Here is a 25,193-nt window from a genome sequence, read left to right as displayed (position 1 = left end):
GGGCAGCACTTCTCCCGGGCTTCACGACGGCTTCCCTTGCTCGACAGCGGTGAAGGTTTTCCCCTCCCTGCTCTCCACGAGCATTGCGGTGGCTTCCGTTTCCTCCCTCCTCCTCGGCGGTCAATTGGGACTCTTCTCTGTTCGGCCAATCGAAAAACGGGTCTGAGACCTAATTCTGATTGGCCGGATTGAGGATCAGTGTTTCAATAGCGAATATTCATTTGCTGTTGTAACACCTGGGTGGGCTCCTGACGCAATGCTCTGCGCCACGAGCCCACCCTATTTTGAAGCCTATTAGAGCCTCTGGCTCTAATCAGGTGCTTAAAAAAAAAAACCCACCCCCGTTGCTGTAATTCACGCGCCTGGCGTCCTGAAAGGGGCCGGACACATGAATGGGGGGTGGCAGTGTCCTATCAAAATAGCGGCTTTGGATAGAGGGGGCGGTGCTCCGGCTTCCCTAATGGATGGGCCGCCACTGACCAGCGCCCATCTAAATGAGAGCTAAAATGCCACTATCAAAAATATGTAAACCCAATAAATATTGGTGCTTATGTGAGCAAACCCTACATCAATCCAGCTTTGAGCAGTTCTTTTATTGTGGTCAACATTATTTAAGTAAAATAAATCGCCAACGCTTTCCTGGGAACCTGGTAGGAGCACAATGATTTAAAATGTTTATACACTACTCCATTAAACCACTTGTGCAAACCACATTTCTATTTCAGAGCCTCTTAACCTTTCTACTGTTAAATAACATACGATTTACGTTCGGAATAGGGGTGCCACACTTCAAACAACCAGCTTTCAACCTTCTATTCAAAATAGCTGTAAAGTTGAAGGTTCTGTTATATACTTATTTTAGAACTGCTGTATGCTGATGTATGTCGGTCCCCCGGGACTGTAAACAAAACTTTTCTGTTTTTCACTAAAAAAAAATACTAAAAAAAAATACTAAAAAACACAACTTTGCACTTTGCTGAGCACCAATATCCCTGATAAAGCAAGGCAATAAAGGCATTTATTGGAAAACACTTTGCTATGCTGGGATCATTATTACATTGGATGTAAACATAGTACCTAAAAATCTCATATGATCTCTAACATGTAAATGTTCTTATGGAACGCAGTTTACATTTCATTGAATCTGCAGCTTTCATTAAAATAAGCCCTGGTGATCCTGCCATGAAAGTCCTTGTTCAGGCACTTTCTGGTGGCCCCTTTGTCTCCGGATTGTGCTCCCATGGGGACTATAGATGGCTGTGCAAACACACTGCTCAGACATGGTCCACTGTGGTCACCATCAGGAAAACCACCCTAAGAAACACCTTGCAGCAGTCCTGTAGTGCATTGAGACAAGAAGTGGTGGCTGCAAAGAGGGTGCATGTGATGAGCAGCACTGAGATGAAACAAAGGATAAAAAAAGGGGAAAAAGGGGATTTTACTAAAAAAATGGTAATTGTTTATAAGCAAACCAAAAGCCATACAATAAGGATTAACCTCTACTTTAAAGTGTAGTCCAAAGGAAGAATATGATGGAACAGAGAGTATAAAAAAATAGCAAATTTTATTAATAATCAGTTAACCACTTAAGGACAGAGCCTCTTTCTGAGATTTGGTGTTTACAAGTTAAAAACATTTTTTTTTGCTAGAAAAATTACTTAGAATTTCCCAAACTTCCCAAACATTATATATATATATTTTTCTAACACCCTAGAGAATAAAATGGCGGTCGTTGCAATACTTTTTGTCACACCGTATTTGCGCAGTGGTCTTACAAGCGCACTTTTTTTGTAAAAAATTCACTTTTTTGAATAAAAAAATAAAACCGTAAAGTTAGCGCAATTTTTTTTTTATATTGTGAAAGATAATGTTACATTGAGTAAATTGTTACCCAACATGTCACGCTTCAAAGTTGCGCCCGCTCATGGAATAGCGACAAACTTTTACCCTTAATCTCCATAGGCGATGTTTAAAAAGTTGTACAGGTTGCATGTTTTGAGTAACAGAGGAGGTCTAGGGCTAGAATTATTGCTCTTGCTCTAACGATTGTGACAATACCTCACATGTGTGGTTTGAACACCGTTTTCATATGCGGGCGCTACTCACGTATGTGTTCGCTTCTGCATGCGAGCCTCGGCGGGAGTGACGCGTTTACATTTATTTTATTTTTTTCTTATTTATTTTACCTTTTATTTTTATTTTTTACACTGTTCTTTTAAAAAAATTGTGTCACTTTTATTCCTATTACAAGGAATGTAAAACATCCCTTGTAATAGAAAAAAAGCATGACAGGACCTCTTAAATATGAGATCTGGGGTCAGAAAGACCCCAGATCTTATATTTACACTAAAATGCAATAAAAAAATAATAATTTAATGTCATTTGAAGAAAATAAAAAATAAAAACAACAATATTCCTCTTCAAAGTAGACATAAAACGACGGCGGGCGGGTCCGTAAGTGGTTAGAAAAATCGTAAAAACTTGAGGTTAACAGCACTGCCACTGACCACCAATGTTGGAGGGTGGGGGGGTTGGTAGTACTGCCACTGACATCGATGCTGAGGGTTACAATTGCAGTCACTGACAACAATACTAGGGGTTTAGCAATATTTCAACTGAAAGCAAATGCCTTTAAATACATTTTAATTTTTTTATTATTATTATTATTATACAGGATTTATATAGTGCCAACAGTTTACATAGCGCTTTACAATATAAAAGGGAGACAATACAGTTAGAATACAATAAAATACAAGAGGATTAAGAGGGCCCTGCTCAGAAGAGCTTACAATCTAATAGGGTGGGGCAGGTGGTACAAAAGGTTGTAACTGTGGGGAATGAGCTGCTGGAAGTGGGAAAAGATTAGTTGGAGACGTGATAGGCTTTCCTGAAGAGATGAGTTTTCAGGAATCGCCTGAAGGTAGCAAGAGTAAGGGATAGCCGGATAGATGGAGGTAGCGAGTTCCAGAGGATGGGAGAGGCTCTGGAGAAATCCTAGAGATGAGCATGGGAGAAGGAGACGAGAGAGCTTGAGAGTAGGAGGTCTTGAGAAGAGTGTAGAGGACGATTTGGGTGATATTTGGAGACAAGATTAGTGATGTAGCTCGGGGCAGAGTTGTGAATGGCTTTGTATGTTGTGGTTAGTATTTTGAATTTAATTTGCTGGGCGATTGGGAGCCAGTGTAGGGATTGGAGGAGAGGGTTGGCAGACACTGAGCGGTTGGTAAGGTGGATAAGTCTGGCAGCAGCATTCATGATAGACTGAAGAGGGGAGGAGCCTATGGAGAGGTAAGCCAATGAGAAGGGAGTTGCAATAGTCAAGGCGAGAAATAACAAGGGAATGAATGAGGAGCTTGGTGGTTTCATTTGTTAAAAATGGTAAATTTTAGAGATGTTACGGAGGTGAATTCTACAAACTTTTGACAATAATTGGACTTGAGGCTGAAATGACAAGTCAGAGTCTAGGATTACACCGAATACCCTGGCGTGAGGGGAGGGACTGATAGTTGCATTGTTGATTTTGATGGAAAAGTCATGGAGGGGGGCAGGGGCGGGGGGGGAATATTATTAGCTCAGTTTTAGAGAGATTTAGTTTAAGGAAGTGGTGCGACATCCATGGTGATATGTCCGTTAGTAAGTTAGTTAGTAAGTTAGTAATACATGTTTTGCATTCTCATACTTTAATTGTATGAGTATACATTTTTTTTACTGTTGGGACATGGAATTTACCTGGCCCTGATATCACTAAGATTAAGAAACGCTGTCCTAAATTGATAGAAACTGATTGAAACTGACTTTAGAATCTCTGTTGTGATCTTTTGAGGATCTTTGAGAATGAATTACTTTACAATACATACAGCTACTGCATTTACCCGAAAATAAGAAAGGGTCTTCATTTTGGCAACAAAAGATATAGTAGGGCTTATTTTTGGGGTAGGTTTTACCATGTAATGTGCTGTCTTCTCTCCCCCTCTCCTTCCCTGCCTGTCAGGAATCCCCAGTGTGAACCGAGTTAAAGTGGTTGTATAATCCACTCTATTACAGTATTATATAATGTACAATGTGTTTCTGTAATATAATTGTGCTAAATACCTTCTTTACAGCGCCGCTCTGAGCTTCCGTGACCTGCCGAAGCTCTCTTCCTCACTCCGAGCACTGCAGAGGGAAGGCCCGAGATCTCCTGCTGACAGCTGGGAGCAGAGGAGGGGAGCTGCGGGAGGTGAGCTGAGCACCAAGCGGCGCTGTACCGAAGGTATTTGTCACAATTATATTACAGAAACACACACATTGTACATTATATAATACTGTAATCAAGTGGATTATAGGATTTTACAACCACTTTAACTAGGGCTTATTTTCGGGGTTTCGACTTTTATTGCAGCCCTCCTGGAAAATCACAGTAGGTCTTATTTTTGGGGTAGGTCTTATTTTCGGGGAAACGCAGTAGAGAGGTCAGGGATGGCTTGTTTTAAAGCTCATTTTTCCTGCTTGTTGGGTGTAAATATTTTAAAATCCACAGTCTGGGCACAGGTGCCATTTAAAGCTTTGTTTTCAAATCTTGTGTTGTCATCTGAGTGACTGGAAATATTAGATGAAAGGAAAACGTAGGTGTCCCCTATTATGTTTACCTTCCTGCAAAAGAAAGTTGTCACATGTTACATGTTCACGTGACTGGGAGTTTTTGAGATCTTTAATGAATTATAATAAATGTTTTGTTTTACAGACCTGGGAGTTTTACGTGCAGTGCACATGTTACCTTAATGTGATTGTAAACCTCAGACATGAAATATGAACAAAGCATATCCCACTATAGTGTGTCTCAATCCAGATATCTACTAACCTCTTGTATCTTGCTCCTGGGACTGTATCTTGCTCCTGGGACTGTATCAACAGGCTGATAGACACATGCATGCTTTAGCACTAAGCCCCGGTTCACACAGGGGTGGCACGACTTGCAGGTCGCCTCAGCGAAGGGGACCTGAAAACGACTTCCGCGGCGACTTGCAAAACGACTTCTGTATAGAAGTCTATGCAAGTCGCCCCAAGTCGCCTCCAAAGTAGTACAGGAACCTTTTTCTAAGTTGGAGTGACTTGCATCGCTCCTATTAGAACGGTTCCATTGTACAGAACGGGAGGCGACTTGTCAGGCGGCTAGGTCGCCTGACAAGTCGCCCCTGTGTGAACCGGCTCTAAGCACATTTAGGGTGGGTGCACTCAAATCCCAGAACGTGTACATAAATATTGCAAGAGGGTGTACCTGAATATTGAAGGAGGGCATGGATAAATATTTCAGAAGGGTGTGAGGTCTGACAAATCCCAAACTATGTGGAGAGGATGTAGCAGTAGAACTGAACACTGTGTCACCCTCATTTTCCCCAGAGTTTGCTAGTCTCCAAAAAAAGGTCATATTTGAACCTCATGTCTGCTCTAGGCATTCGTGGAAGGTGAAACATAGCTCAGCTTAAGACACATTTAACAAAAAGCTGAGGTATCATAAACTTCCTCTAGCTAGAGTCTGTAAAAGACTCCTAATGATGCTTTGTCAAAAAATAGGCCGGTTGTAAACAGTCCTGTGAGCAATACACATCTGTGAGTTTGGTTTTTGACTGAAAACTGAACTTTGATAGATCTCAAGCTTACAGGTCTAATTCTTTTTCTATAATGCCTATGGAATGAGGTTTCCTTCATAAAAAGTGGTTAAACTACTCCACTCCTTGAGGCAGGTGACTACGTACGTTTCAATACCTAGGTGTTGAGGTGCAAGCAACCCTTTCACGATATGTCAAGAATAATCTTACTCCACTCTTGACCAAATTTACCCACACCTGTTCAGCATGGATGCAGCTTCCTTAGTCTAATAGGACAAGTCAATTTCCTAAAAATAGTGTATCCCCCCAGATTTCTTTATTTTTTTCATCAAACACTGATCCTAGTCCCATCCACGTTTTTCTGTAAACTTGAAAGTACTGTGCCTTTTTTTTATATGGAATATCCAAACCCCCAGGCTAGCTAACGTTTCTCTATCTGTGCCTCTTACCCTGGGAGAGCTTAGCCCTTCCCAATTTCTTATCTAATTACTGGACAGCGATTCTAGTTTTGGTTCAGTGGTGGTTTTCCCAATCCAAGCATAACTAAGGCTTAATGTACACGGGACCTTTTGCAGCCTCTCCTGAATGATTCAACTTGATAGATAGTAACCGACGTTTAAAAACATCCGTTTTGTCGCGTTTACATGCCGCGTTTGCATTTAGAAGCATTTTTTTTTCAAATAGTCAAAAATGCCTGTAAACAAAACACAGCTAAATGCTAGTAACCGTGTTTACAAGCTGTTACAGGTGTTTGGCGTTTCAAATGCCTCTGAACATCCATCATGAACATTTTTTCTTTGCTTTAAGATATGATAACATCGAGGAGAGTTCAGGGGCAGCTGAAAAAAAAAACCGCCCAATTGCTCCTAAGGCCTGGTTCACACCTATGCAGGTTGCACTTTGCATATTCTGAGTGCATTTTGCGTTTTTCAATAAACGTTTTTGATCCATTGAAGTTTATGGAACCAAAAACCAGAAAAAAGTCCCTGATCCTTTCCATAAAATGCACAGATGTGAACACGGCCCATAGGAAACCATGTTAAATGGACTGTAGTGTGTTTCTGCAAAACGGAAAATGCACTAAAAAATGCATAGCTGTGAACCAGGCCCAAACGTCCGTTTACCAGCAGCAGTGTACATGAAGCCTAAAGCCCCACACACACAATCGGACTTTCCGACGGGAAATGTTGGATGTCGGGCTGTTGGCGGAAAGTCCGACCGTGTGTATGCTCCATCGGACAATTGTTGTCGGACTTTCCGCCAACAAATGTTGACTAGCATATCTTCAAATTTTCCGCCAACAAATGTGTGTTGTCGGACTTTCCGATCGTGTGTACACAAGTCCGTCGGACAAAAGTCCAAAGTACAAACACGCATGCTCGGAAGCAGAAGCGGTCAGTCTTGTAAACTAGTGTTCGTAATGGAGAATTAACATTTGTGACGTGGCAAATTATGAAATCTCCAAATGCAGCGCACAATTCTCTTCTTCTTTAATGGGATAATAATGAAGCTGCTTTGCTGGTGATACTGATGTTATTGCAAATGGATTTTCAAAGGCTTTTTTTTTCTAGTGATATCAAGAAAAATATTTTTAAAGTTTTTTTCTTTTATTTGTGCAAGTTACCACAACACCATTATCCCGTAGTTTTTAAGATCAAAGATACAATTATGTTGGTGTCCCTTGTCAATTTTACATTGTATTTTTTAAAATGTAACTGCCTACTCCCAAAATGTCATTTGAAGTAAAACACATAGCCAAGTATTATTCTCCACAATTTTTTTATTGTGCATTAAAAAAATGTAAAAAAATAAATTAGACACGCTATCTGCCAGTAGAACCTAATCAAAAAGTGCATTCTATGCATCCAAAAATATAGAAAATAAACCAAATCAAATCATTATTCAACCAAAAAAAATGTCAAAGCAATAACTCCAAGGCCAATAATAAATAACATGTTATCTCCTCTGATTCCACAACATGCCTGGTTGACGAACGACCATTCAGAAACTAACTGAAAAGCACGAAATGAAAAGCGCGAACAGGAAAGCGCTAAATGAAAAACGCGAAAAGAAAAGCGCGAATCAACACTCACCAAACTTATACTAACACAAAATTAGCAGAAGGAGCCCAAAGGGGGGCGCTAAAGGGCTGAAAAAACATGTAGTACGTCTAGTACGTCACTACGTTTGTAATTGTTGGCCAACATTTGTGTGACTGTGTGTATGCAAGACAAGTTTGGGCCAACACCTTTCAGACAAAATTCCACGGTTTTGTTGGCCAACAATCCGATCGTGTGTACGAAGCATAAAAGTCATTAAAAGTCAAATAAAAGTCATTTATGAGGGTCAGTGACTCTGCTATTTCAGACTGGACCTACTCTACAAGTGATCCAAACTCTGCACTGAACCAAAGACCAGGCGGACTATACCTAATTTTAAACCCATTTCTTTTACTGTTGCTTATGCCTGTTTTCTAATATATTTTCTATAAATATTTTCTTTTCATTTAAAAATTATTAATCTAAATCTGTTAAATGCTCTAATTGCATCTTTAGAGAGGCTACAATAGTGTAACAATATTCCGGTCTGGGCGTGGCAGCGAATGATAGAGACATTTTTTTAAAGGTCAGAATTGCAACAGTGGAAGATTTGGATGATGCATGTTTTTATGATGGTAGCTGCTGTGTGTGTGTGTGTGTGTGTGGTGTGTAAAGGGATAACTGCTCTGTTACTTTGTTGTTTTAACTTTGGATAGTAAAACATTTTTTTTTCAGTAAATACCTTATACAGCCCACTTTCTCTTTCTTGTCTGGTGATTAGCCTAGGCTTATGACATCATGCACAGCTCTCTCACTCGCCCTCGTGAGAGTTTGCCAGGAAGGGAGGGGGGATGAGTCATAAGAAGGCCAATGAGAGCTGTAGAGCTGTAGGTGTGCCTCCATGTGTCTGTGTAAATCCAGGAAGTGAACAGGCAGAAGCTTCAGCTGCCCACAGTTAAAATGGATGCAGCCAGACTTAGTGGAGGGAGATTTCTGCATATTTGGAAAGTACAGAATCACAGTATATATGAAATAATATGCAAAGTGGTTGGAGGGGAAGCTTCAAAATGGCAAACATGTTTTTATTACAAATTATGTGAGCAAACTGAAGTTCCTCTTTAAAAATCTCAGAAAATCTTTGCACAGAGTGAAGCTGAGTGTGTAATAGTCACACAGTGTACTCATATACTACAGGAGGTTGTACTCAAATATATCAAGAAGGTGTACACGAACTCTCAAGCATAGAAGTCATTAAAAAGATTCCTATAACCTGAAGTACAGAAAATATCTTTTTTTTTTTTTCTCCTCCGTTGTTGTTTAATGAACATCAGAAAGATGTTGTTGTGTTTTTTTCCTTTTCTTTGGAGAGAAAAAGGTTCTGTTCAGACTTGGCACCCGCAGCCATTAGGAGAAATAACTCCATTATCAGACACAGCAAATGGAAAGGGCTTCAGAGTTTCCTGAGCTTATTACCAGTATCATTACCAAGTATGGTCTTTCTAGACCTGGCTTTTCTCACTATTACAAGGTCATTTTACTGAAGAAGATAGAGGCAGGAAGCTCACTTTATGCTTTTTAAAGGGTCAGTCTATCCATAACCGATATATTTGATGTATGCTGTGAGTGCTTGACGAATGCTGGAAATTTAAACCCTCTGATGTCTTTTCTATTTCATGGGGACTCTATTCTGCACTGAATTCCAGGCTCTGTACACCTGTTGTGTTCATTATGAGGGACTCCCACCACCGCTGCACTGAGTTCCAGGCTCTGTACACTTTTTGTGTTCATTATGAGGGGCTCCCACCACCACTGCACTGAATTCCAGGCTCTGTACACCTGTTGTGTTCATTATGAGGGGCTCCCACCACCACTGCACTGAGTTCCAGGCTCTGTACACCTGTTGTGTTCATTATAAGGGGCTCCCACCACCGCTGCACTGAGTTCCAGGCTCTGCACACCTGTTGTGTTCATTATAAGGGGCTCCCACCACCGCTGCACTGAGTTCCAGGCTCTGTACACCTGTTGTGTTCATTATGAGGGGCTCCCACCACCGCTGCACTGAGTTCCAGGCTCTGTACACTTTTTGTGTTCATTATGAGGGGCTCCCACCACCGCTGCACTGAGTTCCAGGCTCTGTACACCTGTTGTGTTCATTATGAGGGGCTCCCACCACCGCTGCACTGAGTTCCAGGCTCTGTACACCTGCTTGATCCATTCTGATGGACTCTCACCATCCCAGTGTTGAGTTTATTGGGCCTGAAAACCTGCTGTGCCCATTATAAAGGGATCCCACCATCCCAGCACTAATTATCTGGGTCTGCATATCTGGTGTGCTCATTTGGGAGGTGCCCATTATCCTTGCACTAAGTTATCAGGTCTACACACCTACTGTGCCCATTTTGAGGGGCTCCTGTCATCCCTGCGCTGAGTTCCTGGGTATGCACATCTGCCCTGGAGCAGGCAGGTATAACTGAGGCTGTTTAGGCTAAAACATAGAAGAAAAGGAGCGCCCGGTGATCAAAGAGGTAAGTAATTTTTATTTTATTTGAAGTTACGGCAATAAAACGAGGCCAATGCAATTTGGGGGACTAAAGACTCCCCCTTCATCAGGGCTGTTTGGAAAAGTTGACCATAAGGACGCAGATTGAGGTAGCAGCCCAAGCCCTAACAGGGCTCATCACCACCTTTTTTCCAAACTGGGCACGGACCTCTGGAAATGAATTCTTTCCCTTTGCCCACACCCTACCAATCTACAACACTGACTGATAGAGTTAGTCCAATGCGATCTACACCCATTCTTCTAGGCTTAAACATATCAGCTTTCCTGTATGGCTGTGCTTTTTAGCCGTATGTAGTAAATAAAGTTATTTTTATTGGAATATCTCTTTGATGCAGACTATTTATTATTATACTGCACACCTGTTGTGCCCATTATAAGGGACTTCCACTTTTCTTCGATGAGTTCCCAAGTCTGCACACCTGCTGTACCCATTATGAAGGACTCCCAATATCCAGTCACTGATTGCTTAGGTCTGCATACCTGGTGTGTTTATTTGAGAGGTTCTCACCATCCCTGAGCTGAGTTCCTGGATCTGTACACTTGCTGTGCCCAATATGAGGGATTCCCACCATCCCAACACCTGACAACCTCACAAACTATTTCTATATAAGCACACTCTCCATGTTCATATTGACAGTGCAGTTCATACAGGAGCAAAAAAATTCACAAGGTATCTTGAGAACAGAAAGATTCTTTTTCCTGATTCAGTGTCAAGGAGGCATGTTCACTTGTAGAGAAAAATGATTGAACTTTCCCCACATGTTCCTAACACGGACACCATAAAACGTACAGAAAAGATAATGTACTGTAAAATGATAAGGTTAAAAACAGTGCTCAGCAAAATTCCAGATAGGGTTGAACCGCTATCTGTGCCTCTGTTGGGTGATTCTCTTTCACTCCCTGCCAAAGTGACACAACAGGAAGTGAGAAGAAATCTCGGCAATAGGTATACAAACCTCCTGATAGGGGATCCAATTTATATGAAGCAGCTTGTGGCGTTCAGAAAACAAATAAAGTAAGAAATACTAATAATTAGGCATAAATTGCACTCGGTACCCAGCGTGATGCTAAATTTCAGCCCTGCCAAGGAAAATAAAACGCAGAAGTCATCATCCCTCATTTATGCAAATTGTAACTTTAAAGGCAGCGCAACACCAAGCCCAAAAATACATGATGAGTTGATGATAAGAGCGGGGAAAAAAAAAAAAAAAAGTTGATTGAGACAAAATCAATGGGTGATTTTTGAGGCAGTTCAGCTCATTAGCTGTTTGAATAAGCAGTGATGTTAATTAAACAGAGCTCTGAGAAATTCAAACATGATGTATTCCTCAGTAAAATGCTAGGTAAACATTTTTCGGCGGAGTCGCTGGGGTGCTGAGTGCTCCTGCACTTCAAAGGCGCACAGGAGATAGGGGAACGTAATGCATGAGAAGGGCTTATCCCACCGAGAGGGTGACTCCAGGCGGGGCTCAGAGCTCCAGCGTCTGCAGCTTACAGTGTTGGGGGACGCTCTTGGGGGAGGCGAGGGACGCAATCTGTCCCGTGGGAGGGCATTACGCATTGCCTGTATTGAAGGAATCTCTCTGAGGCGGCCTCTAATTAGTGTTGAATCTCTTTCTAGTACTGCCAGCAAATTACTTATTATAGTTTGATATTTCGGTGTGTTCTCTGGAGGTGAGGAGCAGCAACATGAGAAAATCACATCTGGAAATGTATAAAATTATTCAGACTAGAATTCCTGGAAAAAAAGATGAGCAGTAAGAGATCATTGAGATAAAGGCAATAAAACAGAAATATGTGTGTATATGAATAGTACAGAGATGGATGTTACTTATAGAAAATATTGGTAAGAAAGAGATCAAGATAGTTATATGTATTTTAAAAATAGTAACAGAGCGTGACTGTGGTGGGGGCATTAGAATGTAGGCTCTTCTGATGTGACCAGCTCAGTGTTCTCTGTACAGCACCGTGGTATATGTCAGAGACATATTTAAACGTATATTAACCTCCCTAGCAGTAATCCAGAGTGTGGCTCGGGGTTAATTTTCAGTACCAAGAGCGGTAACCCCCGAGCCACACTCAGGATTACACCGCTGTATCTAGGTACAAGTACTTACCTCGTCCCTAGGATCCTGCAATGTCCTCCCGCTGTATCCTCCGGCCGGATCCTTCGCCTGATGTATCAGTGTTCTGGGCTCCGTTCCCTGCGAGCGTCGCAACGCATGGGGCGGAGCCCAGTGGCAAATTAAAAAAAATACAAAAAAACCTAACGCACACAATACATTGTAATCTGTAGATTACATTACTATATCAAATCATTTCACCTCCGTTTTGTCCCTAGTGCTTTGTCCAGTGCCCTGCCTGCACTTTTACCATTCTTTCTGCCATTCTTTCTGCCTGGAAACTTGAGAACGTCCATGGCATCCAAAAAGCATCCCTTTACGTCAAAAGCGGTTTTAGACCAGCTAGAAAACAGCGATAGGGAATTAGACTCACTTGCAGAATTGAGCGATAGTGATTAATGGGGAAATTCGTCACCAGACACTGAAAGTGATGACAGCGACGATTCTGTGACTGAGCTCAGTGATGTGCGAACTTGGTGCTCTATTGACTGTGGTACGTATCAGGCAGCACTGAGCTCAAGCGCAGAATCGTCGCTGACGTCACTTTCAGTGTCGGGTGACGAATTTTCCCACAAATCACTATCGCTCAATTCTGCAAGTGATTCTAATTCACTATCGCTGGTTTCTAGCTGGTCTAAAACTGCTTTTGACGTAGAGGGACGCTTTCCATTGTCCTGATTGTCATACAAGAAAAAGAACCGCTGCTCCAGGTGTATAAAGATAAGGCTGATTGGAGTATCTTGCAGAGTGCTAGCCCCGGCCCGCCTCCGTGGGAAACTTGGAAAGAAGAAAGAAATGGTTGCACATCCAGAACTTCTGATTGCCTTTTTTTTGCTTCACAAAGATAACACCAAAGACACCAAACTGTGGTCACGTAGACGCGTTTCACACATACATCGTGTGCTTAATCAGTAATGATTAAGCACACGATGTATGTGTGAAATGCGTCAATGTGACCACAGTTTGGTGTCTTTTGTGTTATCTTTGTGAAGCAAATAAAAGGCAATCAGTAGTTCTGGATGTGCAGCCATTTTTTTCTTCTGTCCTGATTGTGATGTCGGACTTTGTGCTGTCCCATGTTTCAAAATTTATCATAGCTGAGATATTTACTAAACCAATATGCAGTGTCTAGTATTACAGCAACTGGTAATATTGCACCCTTGTTTGGACAAATTTCAGTGTTTTTGATTTGATTACATTATTGAATAAAATGTATTATTATTATATTACTATATTTTATAATTATTTATAGTTATTTATTATATTATAATTTATGATTTCATGTTTCAAACTTTATCATACCCGGGATGCCTACTAGACTCTTGTTTGGACAGATTTAAGTGAGTTATTCCTAAGATTTACAGGCCTACAATATAAAACAACAAATTTCCACGCAAAACAATGTACCGCTTTGACATTCAAAAATCAGACATAATCATACCGCCAGGGAGGTTAATAACAGTGTGGACTGAGGTGTGGCTTTAGAATGTAAGCTCTTCTGGTGCAGAGACTGATGTGACTGGCTTAGTGTTCTCAGGAATATGTTAGAGCAGTATAATATTATTAATAGTGTATGACTGGGATGAGTAGACAAAGGATTGTAAGCTCCTTTAATGTAGAGGCTAAAAGGATCGTAATTTGACAACAGGTTTAGATAGACACATTGGGGTTTATTTACTAAAGCTGGAGAGTGCAAAATCAGGCTCACTTCTGCATAGAAACCAATCAGCTTCCAGATTTTATTGCCAAAGCCTAATTGAACAAGCTGAGGTTAGAAGCTGATTGGTTTCTATGTGGATGTGAGCCTGATTTTGCACTCTCCAGCTTTAGTAAATAAACCCCATTGTTTCTGTATATAGTTAGTTAAAATACCACAGGGTGATATATATAAGATAAAGTCACAGATTTTTTAGAACATTTTGTGATGTGTGCAGGGTCGCCATGGTCATTAAGGCATTTCAGCAGGATGGCTCAGGAAACTGGCCCTATGAATTGGATGCCTGACCCAGGGAATGTGTGCTTTTGGTGCAGAGGCTTTGTGTTGGCAGACAGTAAATTAATGGTGCTCCTACAGATTCAGCTACAATGGCTGGACAAGGGCAAAGCTGGGGTAAGTGTGCAGGTTGGCTGTTGACTGGCAGGAACCTGCACTGGGCTCGATTCAGACCAGATAATAATAAGAAACGTGCTTGTAGAAGGAAGCTCCTGGGACCGACTTCTTTCAAGAGCAAAGATTATACACAACGATCAATGAAGGAAAAGAGCCAAGCTGCTGTGTCCCATCTCCTGTGGAACAAGAGGTCCGCAGGGATGGCAGAGTTTATTAAGATCAGTGCTGCCAGGGTGCACACTGATTCAATTCCAAATGGCCAAGCCTTAAATAAAACAAATTGCTTTGCTGATGTGTCCTTGGAAGTGATCCAAGTGTTTTACCAAAAGGTCATCAGGTGAAGCATCAATGACAATCAGCTACATGCTGTAGTTGGTGGTTGCTGGCATTTCCCCTACAAGGTCAGTCTACCTACCTTCTATATCTGTTGAATCTTTAGAGTAGATCTCTATGTTTTAGTGAACTGCATGTAGCCTTAGCTACATACAGTATACGGTGTATTCCAGCAGCAGGATGGGAAGTTCCCGCTCCTGGAAAAAAAATTAGGGTAAGCGCTGCTCAGCCATTCACAGGAAGCTTTGTATTCTATAAATAAAATCAAAACTTCCTTTGATTGGCTGAGACAGAGATTGTGACATCATTCGCCTGCCTCAGCCAGTCAGAGAAAGCTTTGTATTCATTAATATAATACAAAGCTTCCCATGAATGGCTGAGCAGCACTCAGCCTGACTTGATCTTGCTCTGGGAGCGGGGCGGGAAGTTCTTGTCCCGCTGCGGGAACACAGCGCTTTTTACTGTACATAACTGAGGCTACTTCATATAGTGCTGAGGGCCGCTGCATGCTAGGTCGCCTGACAAGTAGCGTCCCGTTCAGTACAATGGAACCGTTCTAATCGGAGCGACGCAAGTCGCTCCGACTTAGAAAAAGGTTCCTGTACGACTTTGGGGGCGACTTGGGGCGACTTGCATAGACTTCTATACAGAAGTCGTTTTGCAAGTCGCCCCGGCAGTCGTGTGCAGGTCGCCTCGGTGAGGCGACCTGCAAGTCGTGCCGCCTCTGGTGTGAACCGAGGCTAACAGAGCACTTAAAGCACAAGTTCTAGTTGACACTTTTCCAATTTGTAGCAAATTTGCATGGTAAATCTCTAGCAAGAGCACAGTTGCATTGGTGAGTCTACAGTGACCCCTGTGGTGGAATGACTATTGCACAACATAACTGAACCAGAACTTGCAGCAAACTTGCGAAATGTTTGCAAAGAAAGTTGATCTGGAGTCATGCAATGCAGACTTGCTGCAATTGTGTAACAAACTTGTGAAGTCGGGCAAGTCTAGCAATAGCTTAGCAAGTCATTTTCAAACAATTGCTTGCTATTTGGGTAGTTTTTTTTTTTTGGACCAGTGTGGTCCAAATGACCTATTTAAACTTCACTGAAACTTGGACATCTACTTAACATGTAAATGTAAATTCAAAAGTTATAGTTTTTTTAAATCTGAAGCTTGCATTAAAATATTACTTGTTGATCCTGTCCTGAATGCCCTTGTTCAGGCACTTCCCGTTTTAGTCTGACAACTCTCTGTCCCTGTCTCCCGATTGTTCTCCTTCATTGTCACATTGTGACGCAGGCTTCTGATGGAAATAACACGTGACTATTTAAACATGTTATGTAGGCATGATCCACTTTTGTCACCATTGTGTAACCTGAAATGCCATGCAGTCATCACTGGAGTACATGTACATAGGAAGTGGCTGCAAAAAGGCTATAGGAGATCAGTAGCACTGAGATGCCATAAAGTAGTTTAAACAGTGTAAAAATATGTTTTGTTATGCAATTTTTTTATGTGAAGAATTGTCATTCAGTTGGGGTTCGTACAGTATCAGTATCTGCTTTAAACCCCCTGCCATTGTCTTCTATCCCTTTGGGACTCTATTAGTGAGATCTCTGCGCTAAGTTTCTAGGTCTACTGGACTTCTTATTTGTTTGATATCATGAAGAATCTACAGGGTGGAGCTGAAAGACACAAAGGTGAGCGGGAACAGAAACACCCAAAGTTTAAACTTTGCAGGAAAGGTCTCACTGCCGGAGTATCCAAGATATACTGTATAAGAAGCCAATAACTGACTTAGTAGCCCCTCTAAAATCACATTGTTGAGAGCAGCCATCATGGATATGTCCACCTTTCTCCAGACAATTGACTGAATAGCTCCCTGACTTTTTAAGAATTCTGCTCTCAATCCTCATTACTTACTGTATGATTGTTGGTATCTAGTTAATGTGCTTTGCCTGAAAATTCCAACTCACCCTCTTTGTCAAGAATTATTAGATACCAACATATGTAAATTTCAATTCAGCAGTGACAATTGTTTATCTTCCTTTGTTCAGATTTAACCATGACTGTGGTATTCAAATTTTACGGTTGCTGTGACCATATCAAAATGACCTCAGAAAGTTACATGACATGAATAACTCAGACCAGCCCATCTTTATTTGGGTTTAAATGACAATAGGAGCCTTTTATTAATTGATCATAAATAAAAATACATTTGTAATACTACATTCCATATAATCGAATATAACAACAATAATGTACATAACTGCCCTTTAATAGTTATTATGTTTTTGAAGGCACATGTGATCGAACAACCGGCTGTATCTGCCATATCAATGCCACAATTACACCACCTTAGGGACAATTGCTTACCAATTTACCACCTGATACAGCCCACTAACCAATACCATATTACTGCTGACATTTAGTAGAAAAACATTTTAACCATCCTTACCTTAAAAAACCCTGAGCCCTCTGCCCGCTGCTATGACAGCACCATTCCCCCGATACGAAACCAGTCAGGAAAAATTAAATCTTCCCTACACCAGCCAAATGCCGTGGCCTAAAGGGAGGGGAAAAAAACAAGTGAGAAATAGGAAAAGAACACCACATCAGAAAGTGTAAAGGGGAGGGATGTCTGGAGAAGCTTCTCCAATGCTGTCTCTGCTACAACTGATCCTAGAGGATCTCCCTCTATCAGACCAACAAGGCCACACCCTGCCACACCCTACGCTTCACCAATAAGGTAAGGCAACTTTTTCTTTTGAAAAAACAAAATAAGTTAGCCCTTCGCTCATGATAGCCTATACTTGGAAACCAAGTCATGTAGGCCTTCCACTTATGGTGCGCATACAGCTCCCAGCCTAATACTTTCTGCCGATCACTAGAGACAAAAAGGTTAGGAGCCTGCTAGATTCATTGGACTTCCTGGTGACTCGATGTCACTTGTTCTAATTAAAAGTGTGATTTTGAGCAACAGAATTAATTCACCTGGAAACCTTAAGATCTTCCTTCAACTATAGGTGGAACTCATTGCCATAGTTTCTGCTCTGGATCCTGGCCAACTTGTTCACACTGAACTTTTTTTAAGTGAATGTCATGACCCTTTATTCCATTTGGCAAATGCACTATGCTCCAGTTTTTATACTAATATTTAATAAATATTGATCATAGGGGGACGTACAATGTGCAGTAATCCATAGCAACGAATCACCCAGTGGCATAGTGTGGGTTGTCAGCGCCCAGGGCCAGGCAAGTAATTTGCGCTCCTAACCTGTTGATTTTTAGCACTTCCTGAGTCCAATGTGTAGTTAGGACAGCCAGTCAGTGAGCAGTGTGCAGTAAGGACAGCCAGTCAGTGAGCAGTATGTGGTGAGGACAGCCAGTCAGTGAGCAGTGTGCAATAAGGACAGCCAGTCAGTGAGCAGTGTGTGGTGGGGACAGCCAGTCAGTGAGCAGTGTGCGGTAAGGACAGCCAGTTATTGAGCAGTGTGTGGTAAGGACAGCCAGTCAGTGAGCAGTGTGCGATAAGGACAGCCAGTCAGTGAGCAGTGTGTGGTGAGTGTAAGTGTTAAATCAGCAGAGATGCAGCATGGAGCGGACATCTGTTGTGATGAAGGTAGACCTCTCCCCATCAGCAGCTTACCCCATGGCTAGAAGAAGATGACTCCCGGGCTGCCATTTCTGCTCCGCCAGAGATCAACCAGAGCAGCCACCTGTGAGTGTGTAGGAGGGAGAGTTCAGCCAAATCTCCGCCCTGCCCACCACCTCATTAGCCCGCTGCACTGGGGGATACTTCACAGCTGACAGAAAGTCCCCTCTGGCTGCAAATCCCAGGATGCTTTGTTCGGGGCACTAGAGGGACATTGCAGCCAGAGGAGAAACTCAAAGGCAGATCTTGCCAGCCCCGTGACACAGATGGTTACAGAGATGAGGTTGAAGCCAAGCACCCCCTGGCGCTGCCCCTGGATTAGGGTGTGCCCAGACACACCTCTTGCGCAGGCCTATGATGAGCCTTCTCTCTCAATTCAGTGTGACTCACACTGGATGACCGAGTGCGGGCTCACGCTGGATTAAGAGAGCAGGCTCACGCTGGATGACTCACACTGTGTGAGCCCGCTCTCTGTCATTCTGCGCCCCTCTAAATGTTGCGCCCAGGGCAACCGCACCGGCTGCCCCCCCCCCCCCCACACACACACACACACACATATGCTATGCGACTGGAATCACCCATCACTTTACAGCACAGAAAACTATTTTGGATCATTTGCTATCATCTGCTGCACTGTGCAGATTTTACTGATTGAATAGTCTGATTGAATAATCTCACTAATGTCAGAACTTCTAATTTTGTATCCAGGAATATTTTCCATTGCTCCTTTATATATGATTACTTATGGTTTACTGGCTCTGTAGGTGTTATGTATCACTTGTTTGTGAGGCTCGCTGTCTATATTTAGTATTCATCGCTTGACATAATTTCGTAAATGAATTTTTACGCGCTTTTAATTGCGCCGCTTAACTATTTGGAGAGTAAAAGCGGAGAGGGGTTCCTTTAGTGTCTATAAATGTCTCATTAGCTATGACATGTTCTCCATAGAGAGCTGTCATGGAGTGGAGTGCGGAGCGAGAGGCGCTGATTGTGACTGATGCGCGTTTTCTGCATGGCTGAGGATGCTGCCTGTCAATCATTAAGGATTCATTTAGCAGGAGGGTAAAAGGTGAATGGCTGGCGGGGCTGCAATAAGGTATGAGACAAAGCTAGGATGGCTGAATTCCGGATATTATTCTGCACTTCTCCTGCTGGGATTAGATCCATCAATGGCCAGGCAGGCCGAGACCTTCTTTAAGTACCACAAACTCAGAAACAGGCTAGGGATACTATATAGTGATCAGCCTAAAGTGGTTGTAAACCCCTACATATACCAAGTGAAGTGACTGGCCTCAGATGATACACAGAGATGAAACAAATCTCCTACATAAATTGTCCCTATTTATCCACAGCCACCTTTCCTCTACATCCATTCAAAATTCAGAATTTATACAACTTGTTTGAGCTTTTAGAATGCAGGGGGTGGGAAGATGAAGTTACACTCTGCAGCGAGCTGATTGGAGGGCAGGAACACACACCCCTTCACACAGCACACAGGAATAGAATAGAAGAGGTCAATCAAAGGCTGTGTACTGGAGCTCCCTCCCCATCACCTTTTTGCCTCTTGGTGTCAGGAAAACCTTTCAGAATTGACTCTGGACTGAGACAAGTACAAACTAGAGAGAGATATGATTTGTTCATATTTCATGTCTGAGGTTTACAACCATTTTAAAGTGAATCTATCTAACGAGCAGCTGTTGACAACTGGCCTTAGTAGTTTACAATAGGAAGCAAAAACTGCTGGTACGAAACCCTTGCTTCACCCTGGTTCAAGAGGAGTTTTGCTGTCTGTTTCCTGGCTGCTCATGAATCCAGTACATGATCCATATGCAGATATTGACTTGGTTTCAAAGTCAAAGTTTGAGTGTACATGGATGTATTTTACGGCTTGTGTACACAGGCATTGTTTTCCTGCACTTGATGTGTGTCAGAGCAGGTCTGCAGACTCTCAGCTGGCTCTATGGTGCAGTGTTGACAGTATTCAGGCTGTATTTTACCTACTTTACATTGCATTGATTTTCTTGTTGAGAAAGCCACTTGCAAGGGGGGCACTTTGTGTGTCAGTGGGCACACAGAGCGCGGCTCGGACCCTCCCCCTGCTTCTTCATCACTGGCTGTAATTGAGAGCAGTGGAAGCCAATGGCTCCAGCTATCAGGAAACAGAACAAGGGTGTTGACACCGCTTCAGGCAAAAAATGGACACACCCGGTCCAAGGTGCTAATCCCGGCTCATCACTGTAGGCAATATCAAGAAGAGGAGAAAAAATTGATCGCACACTTGAATCCAAAAGGTGCTGTAGAGATTTCTTTATTGTCATGAGCCAGACAAAATTGCAATGATGATCAGTTGACGCGTTTCACGCGAAAAGAACCGTTCTTTTAGTGTAAAACGTGTCAACTGATCATCATTGCAATTTTGTCTGGCTCATGACAATAAATAAATCTCTACAGCATCTTTTGGATTCAAGTGTGCGATCAATCTTTTCTTCTCTTCTCAATGGCTCCAGCTGCTGTCTCTGAGCCAATGAGGAGGTAGAGAGTAGAGAGAGCCCCTGCTCTCATGCACAGCACTGGATGGAGATGGGGCTTAGAAAAGTATAATGGTGGGGGTTGCATACTGAAAGTTTATTACCTTCATGCATACAATGCAAGGAGGTAAAAAAACTTTCGGCCTTTATAACCACTTTAAAGTTAAAGCTAGCCAAATAAATCCCTTTGCTGTGATTTCTATACAAACATATGCAAAAGTGAGAATTTAACCGCTTGCCGACCAGCCGCCACAGTTATACTGCGGCAACATGGCTCGGCTGCGCAAATCGCCATCATGTTACGGTGGTTCCCTTTTTGTCCACTAGGGGCGTGCGCGTGCCCCCTGCTCGCCCACAGAGCCGATGCGAGTGCCCGGTGGTCGCGATCACCGCCGGGGTCCTGTGGTCGCTCAGGGCACACGGAGAAGCGGGATCTGTGTGTGTAGACACACAGTTTCCGGTTCTCTGAGGGGAGAAGCGACAGATCGTCTGTTCATACAGAGTATGAACAGCGATCTATCTCTTCCCCTACACAGTCCCCTCCCCCCTTCAGTTAGAACACACACTAGGGAACACATTAACCCCTTGGTCGCCCCCTAGTGTTAACCCCTTCCCTGCCAGTGACATTTTGACAGTAGCAATGCATTTTTATAGCACTGATCTCTGTATGAATGCCAGTGGTCCCAAAAATGTGTCAAAATTGTCCGATGTGTCCGGCATAATGTTGCAGTCCCAATAAAAATCGCAGATCGTTGCCATTACTAGTAAAAAAAAAATAATAATAAAAATGCCATAAAACTATCCCCTATTTTGTAGACGCTATAACCTTAGCGCAAACCAATCAATATACGCTTATTGTGATTTTTTTTTTTTTTTTTTTTTTTACCAAAAACATGTAGAAGAATACATACCGGCCTAAACTGAGGAAAAAAAAAATTTATATATTTTTCTGGGATATTTATTATAGCAAAAAGTAAAAAATAAGGCGTTTTTTTCAAAATTGTCTCTCTTTTTTTGTTTATAGTGCAAAAAAAAAACAAAACGCAGAGGTGATCAAATACCACCAAAAGAAAGTTCTATTTGTAGGAAAAAAAGGACGTCAATTTTGTTTGGGTGCAACATCACAGGACCGCGCAATTGTCAGTTAAAGCAACGCAGTGCCGAATCGCAAAAAGTTCTCTGGTCAGGCAGGGGGTAAAATCTTCCGGGGCTGAAACGGTTAAGATCAAGTCCTGTGTTCACAAGCCTTTAGTTGAGTGACTAAACACATGGGAGGCAAGCTCATATGCAATTTTAGAAGCACGACCAAGCGTTCAATTACAGGATAGTAGCACATCCTCCAAATCAGTCACATTGTAAGCAATCTCCATGATCTTTTTTTAGCTCATTGATTTCAATGGGAGTACATGATTAATTGCAAGTTGTAGTATAATCAAGTTATTTCATGCTATTTTTGGGTAATTTTTGCAGAACATAAACACAGCAATAAAAGCATCTTTCATAGGAAAGCTTTCTTTGAAATACTTTTGCAGTCATCTCCTAAAATCCAACAACCCACCACTAGAATATTCATAAGGAATATCTGGAATTCCATATCGAATTATACTCATCCATACTTTGTGTTTCCCTTATTATAACCCTTGTCCTTGATATATTCAGGAGCATGGGACATTTTAAAAATGTATCTATTTTTTGTCTCTTTGTTGGTATCAAGGTCGCTTTGGTCGCTTTAAAAAAAAAGAAAACATTGTTCAATGGCAGTAAAACCTTTATCAAGATGCTGAACACATAAATACCAACAAGGTAACATTAACAACACCACCCTATGAACTGTATTTCCTACAACAATAAACATGACCCTTTTACAATCTTCTGCATATTTTCTGGACAAAAAAATTGAGAAAAAAAGTGAAAACAAGCTTTTACTTTTTTTTACAGCTTTCTGAAATCCCGCGGACTCTCCTCCTTTCTGAGATCCCCAGTATAAAAAGGACACACATATATTATTATTATTATTATTATACAGGATTTATATAGCGCCAACAGTTGGCGCAGTGCTTTACAAGTAGGAAGACACTACACCAACAGTACAATTCATAACAGGAGGGTTAGAGGAGCCCTGCTCCTGCGAGCTTACAATCTAAGAGGGAGGGGCTGGTGAAACAAAAAGGTAGGGACTGTGAGGGATGAACTGGTGAGGGGAGTAGAGGATTTGGCTGTTAGCTGAAAGGAGGATAGGAGACATTTGGGGATCTCTCTACCCTGAAGAGATGAGTTTTCAGGGATCGCCTAAAAGTGGACAGAGGACGAGATAACCGGGCAGAGTGGGGAAGTGAGTTCCAGAGGATGGGAGAGGCTCTGGAGAAGTCCTGGAGATGAGCATGGGAGGAGGAAACAAGGGACCTAGAGAGCAGGTGGTCTTGGGAGGAGCGGAGAGGAAAATTTGGGTGATATTTGGAGACAAGATTGGTGATGTAGCTCGGGGCAGACTTGTGAATGGCTTTGTATGTTATTGTTAGTGTTTTGAATTTTATTCATTGGGCAATGGGAAGCCAGTGGAGGGATTGGCAGAGAGTGGTGGCAGACACTGAACGGTTGGTAAGATGCATGAGTCTGGCAGCGACATTCATAATAAAATGAAGAGGGGATAGCTTGCGGAGAGGTAGGCCAACGAGGAGGGAGTTACAATAGTCAAAGCGAGAGATAACAAGGGAGTGAATAAGTTGCTTATATATTTATATATGAATATACTATATACAGTGGAACCTTGGTTTGAAAGACAAGCAACTTTTTTTTTTAAATCCTGACTCGGTTTGCGAGTGTTGTCTCGCAGAACGAGCAGAATTCAAGCTAATTGGGGTGCAGTACCGCATTTGGCCAGAGGTGCGGGGGCACCGGTGACACTCGGAGCGGTTCGGAGCCGTTCAGAAATACTCGGAAACACTCGGAAATACTCGGAAACACTCCGTTCCAGAGCCTTTCTGAGGGTTTCCGAATTCAGCCGAGCTGTCTCCGAGTTTTTCCAAGGCTCTCCGGCGCCCCCCACCTCTGGTCACATGCGGTATTGCATGCAATAGAAGTCAATGCGGAACAAATTATCTTCGTTTCCATTGACTTCTATGGGGAAACTTGCTTTGATATGCGAGTGCTTTTGGATTACAAGCATTCTCCTGGAACGGATTATACTCGTAATCCAAGGTTCCACTGTATATAAATTGCTTATGTTAAATAAAATTGTGTATGTTAAATCGCAGGGCAGCATGACCTGTGTGGTTTGTCCCTCCTGATAGAAATATTTTGCATTTGTGGCGGTGAGATTCTGCTTCTCAAGCACTTCTCCGAGGTCAGGTTTAACAACCTCTCTGTCTATAATAGAATTAGGGGGAAGTAAAAACCTGCGATTATCTCACAAGAGCTCACTTCACCCAACAAGAAATATTGAAGTCATTTTTGTAATTCATATGGCAATTGCACAAAAAAGAGTATCAAGCTGGAGACCTTCTTAAAGAGGTTCAAGATTATCTGTGTTTTTTTTTTTCCTCTCTGTATTTTTTTCCTTTTACAATCTGACTTGGTTATAAATCTTAGTAGTTGGTGAAACCTCTGTCTATTCACCATTTTGCGACTGTTACATTCTGCTGATTTTAACTGTTTCTATTCTACTTGTGGTCTATTCACACCTATATATGTATGTTAAAGCCCAGCTGAACCTTCAGTTTAACCACTTGAATACTGGACACTTTCATCCCACTTTCTGCCCAGTCCAATTTTCAGATTTCAGCCCTGTCACACTTTGAATGGCGATTACTCAGGCATGAGTAATCTGTACCCAAATGACATTTTTTCCTTTTTTTTAGACAGATAGAGATTTCTTTTGGTGTTATTTAATCAATATTGTGTTTTTTATTTTTTGCTATACAAAAGTTGGGAAAAAAATGTGAGTTTCTTTTATAAAATTTTGCAAATAAATAATATTTATTCATAAATTTAGGCCAAAATATATTCTGTCATATTTCTTTGGTAAAAATAGCCCAAATCAATGTATATTTGGCCTATATTGATATAGTCTGTGTGAAAGATATATAGTCTACAAACTATGGTATATATATTTGGAAATTAATCGGTTATGATGTACTGGTGGCCTATCCTATTTCTTGAGGCCCTAAAATGTCAGGGCAGTGCAAATACCCCCAAAATGACCCTTTTTTGGAAAGTAGACAGTCTAAGGTATTTAGTCAGAGGCATGGTGAGTTTTTTGAAGTTGCA

The 25,193-nt window shown here is 41.9% G+C and overlaps 1 protein-coding gene across 2 annotated transcripts in view; it reads left to right on the top strand.

The window, feature by feature from the left end:
• The window catches only part of KIRREL3 (kirre like nephrin family adhesion molecule 3), a 1,308,166-nt gene that overhangs the window by 790,800 nt on the left and 492,173 nt on the right, over window positions 1-25,193 (top strand). The window lies entirely within an intron of this gene.

Source organism: Aquarana catesbeiana, linkage group LG10, assembly GCF_042186555.1.
Source record: "Aquarana catesbeiana isolate 2022-GZ linkage group LG10, ASM4218655v1, whole genome shotgun sequence".
Lineage (NCBI taxonomy): Eukaryota > Metazoa > Chordata > Amphibia > Anura > Ranidae > Aquarana > Aquarana catesbeiana.
The sequence above is the reverse complement of the archived record's forward strand: the minus strand, read 5'-3'. Positions and strand labels throughout refer to the sequence as shown.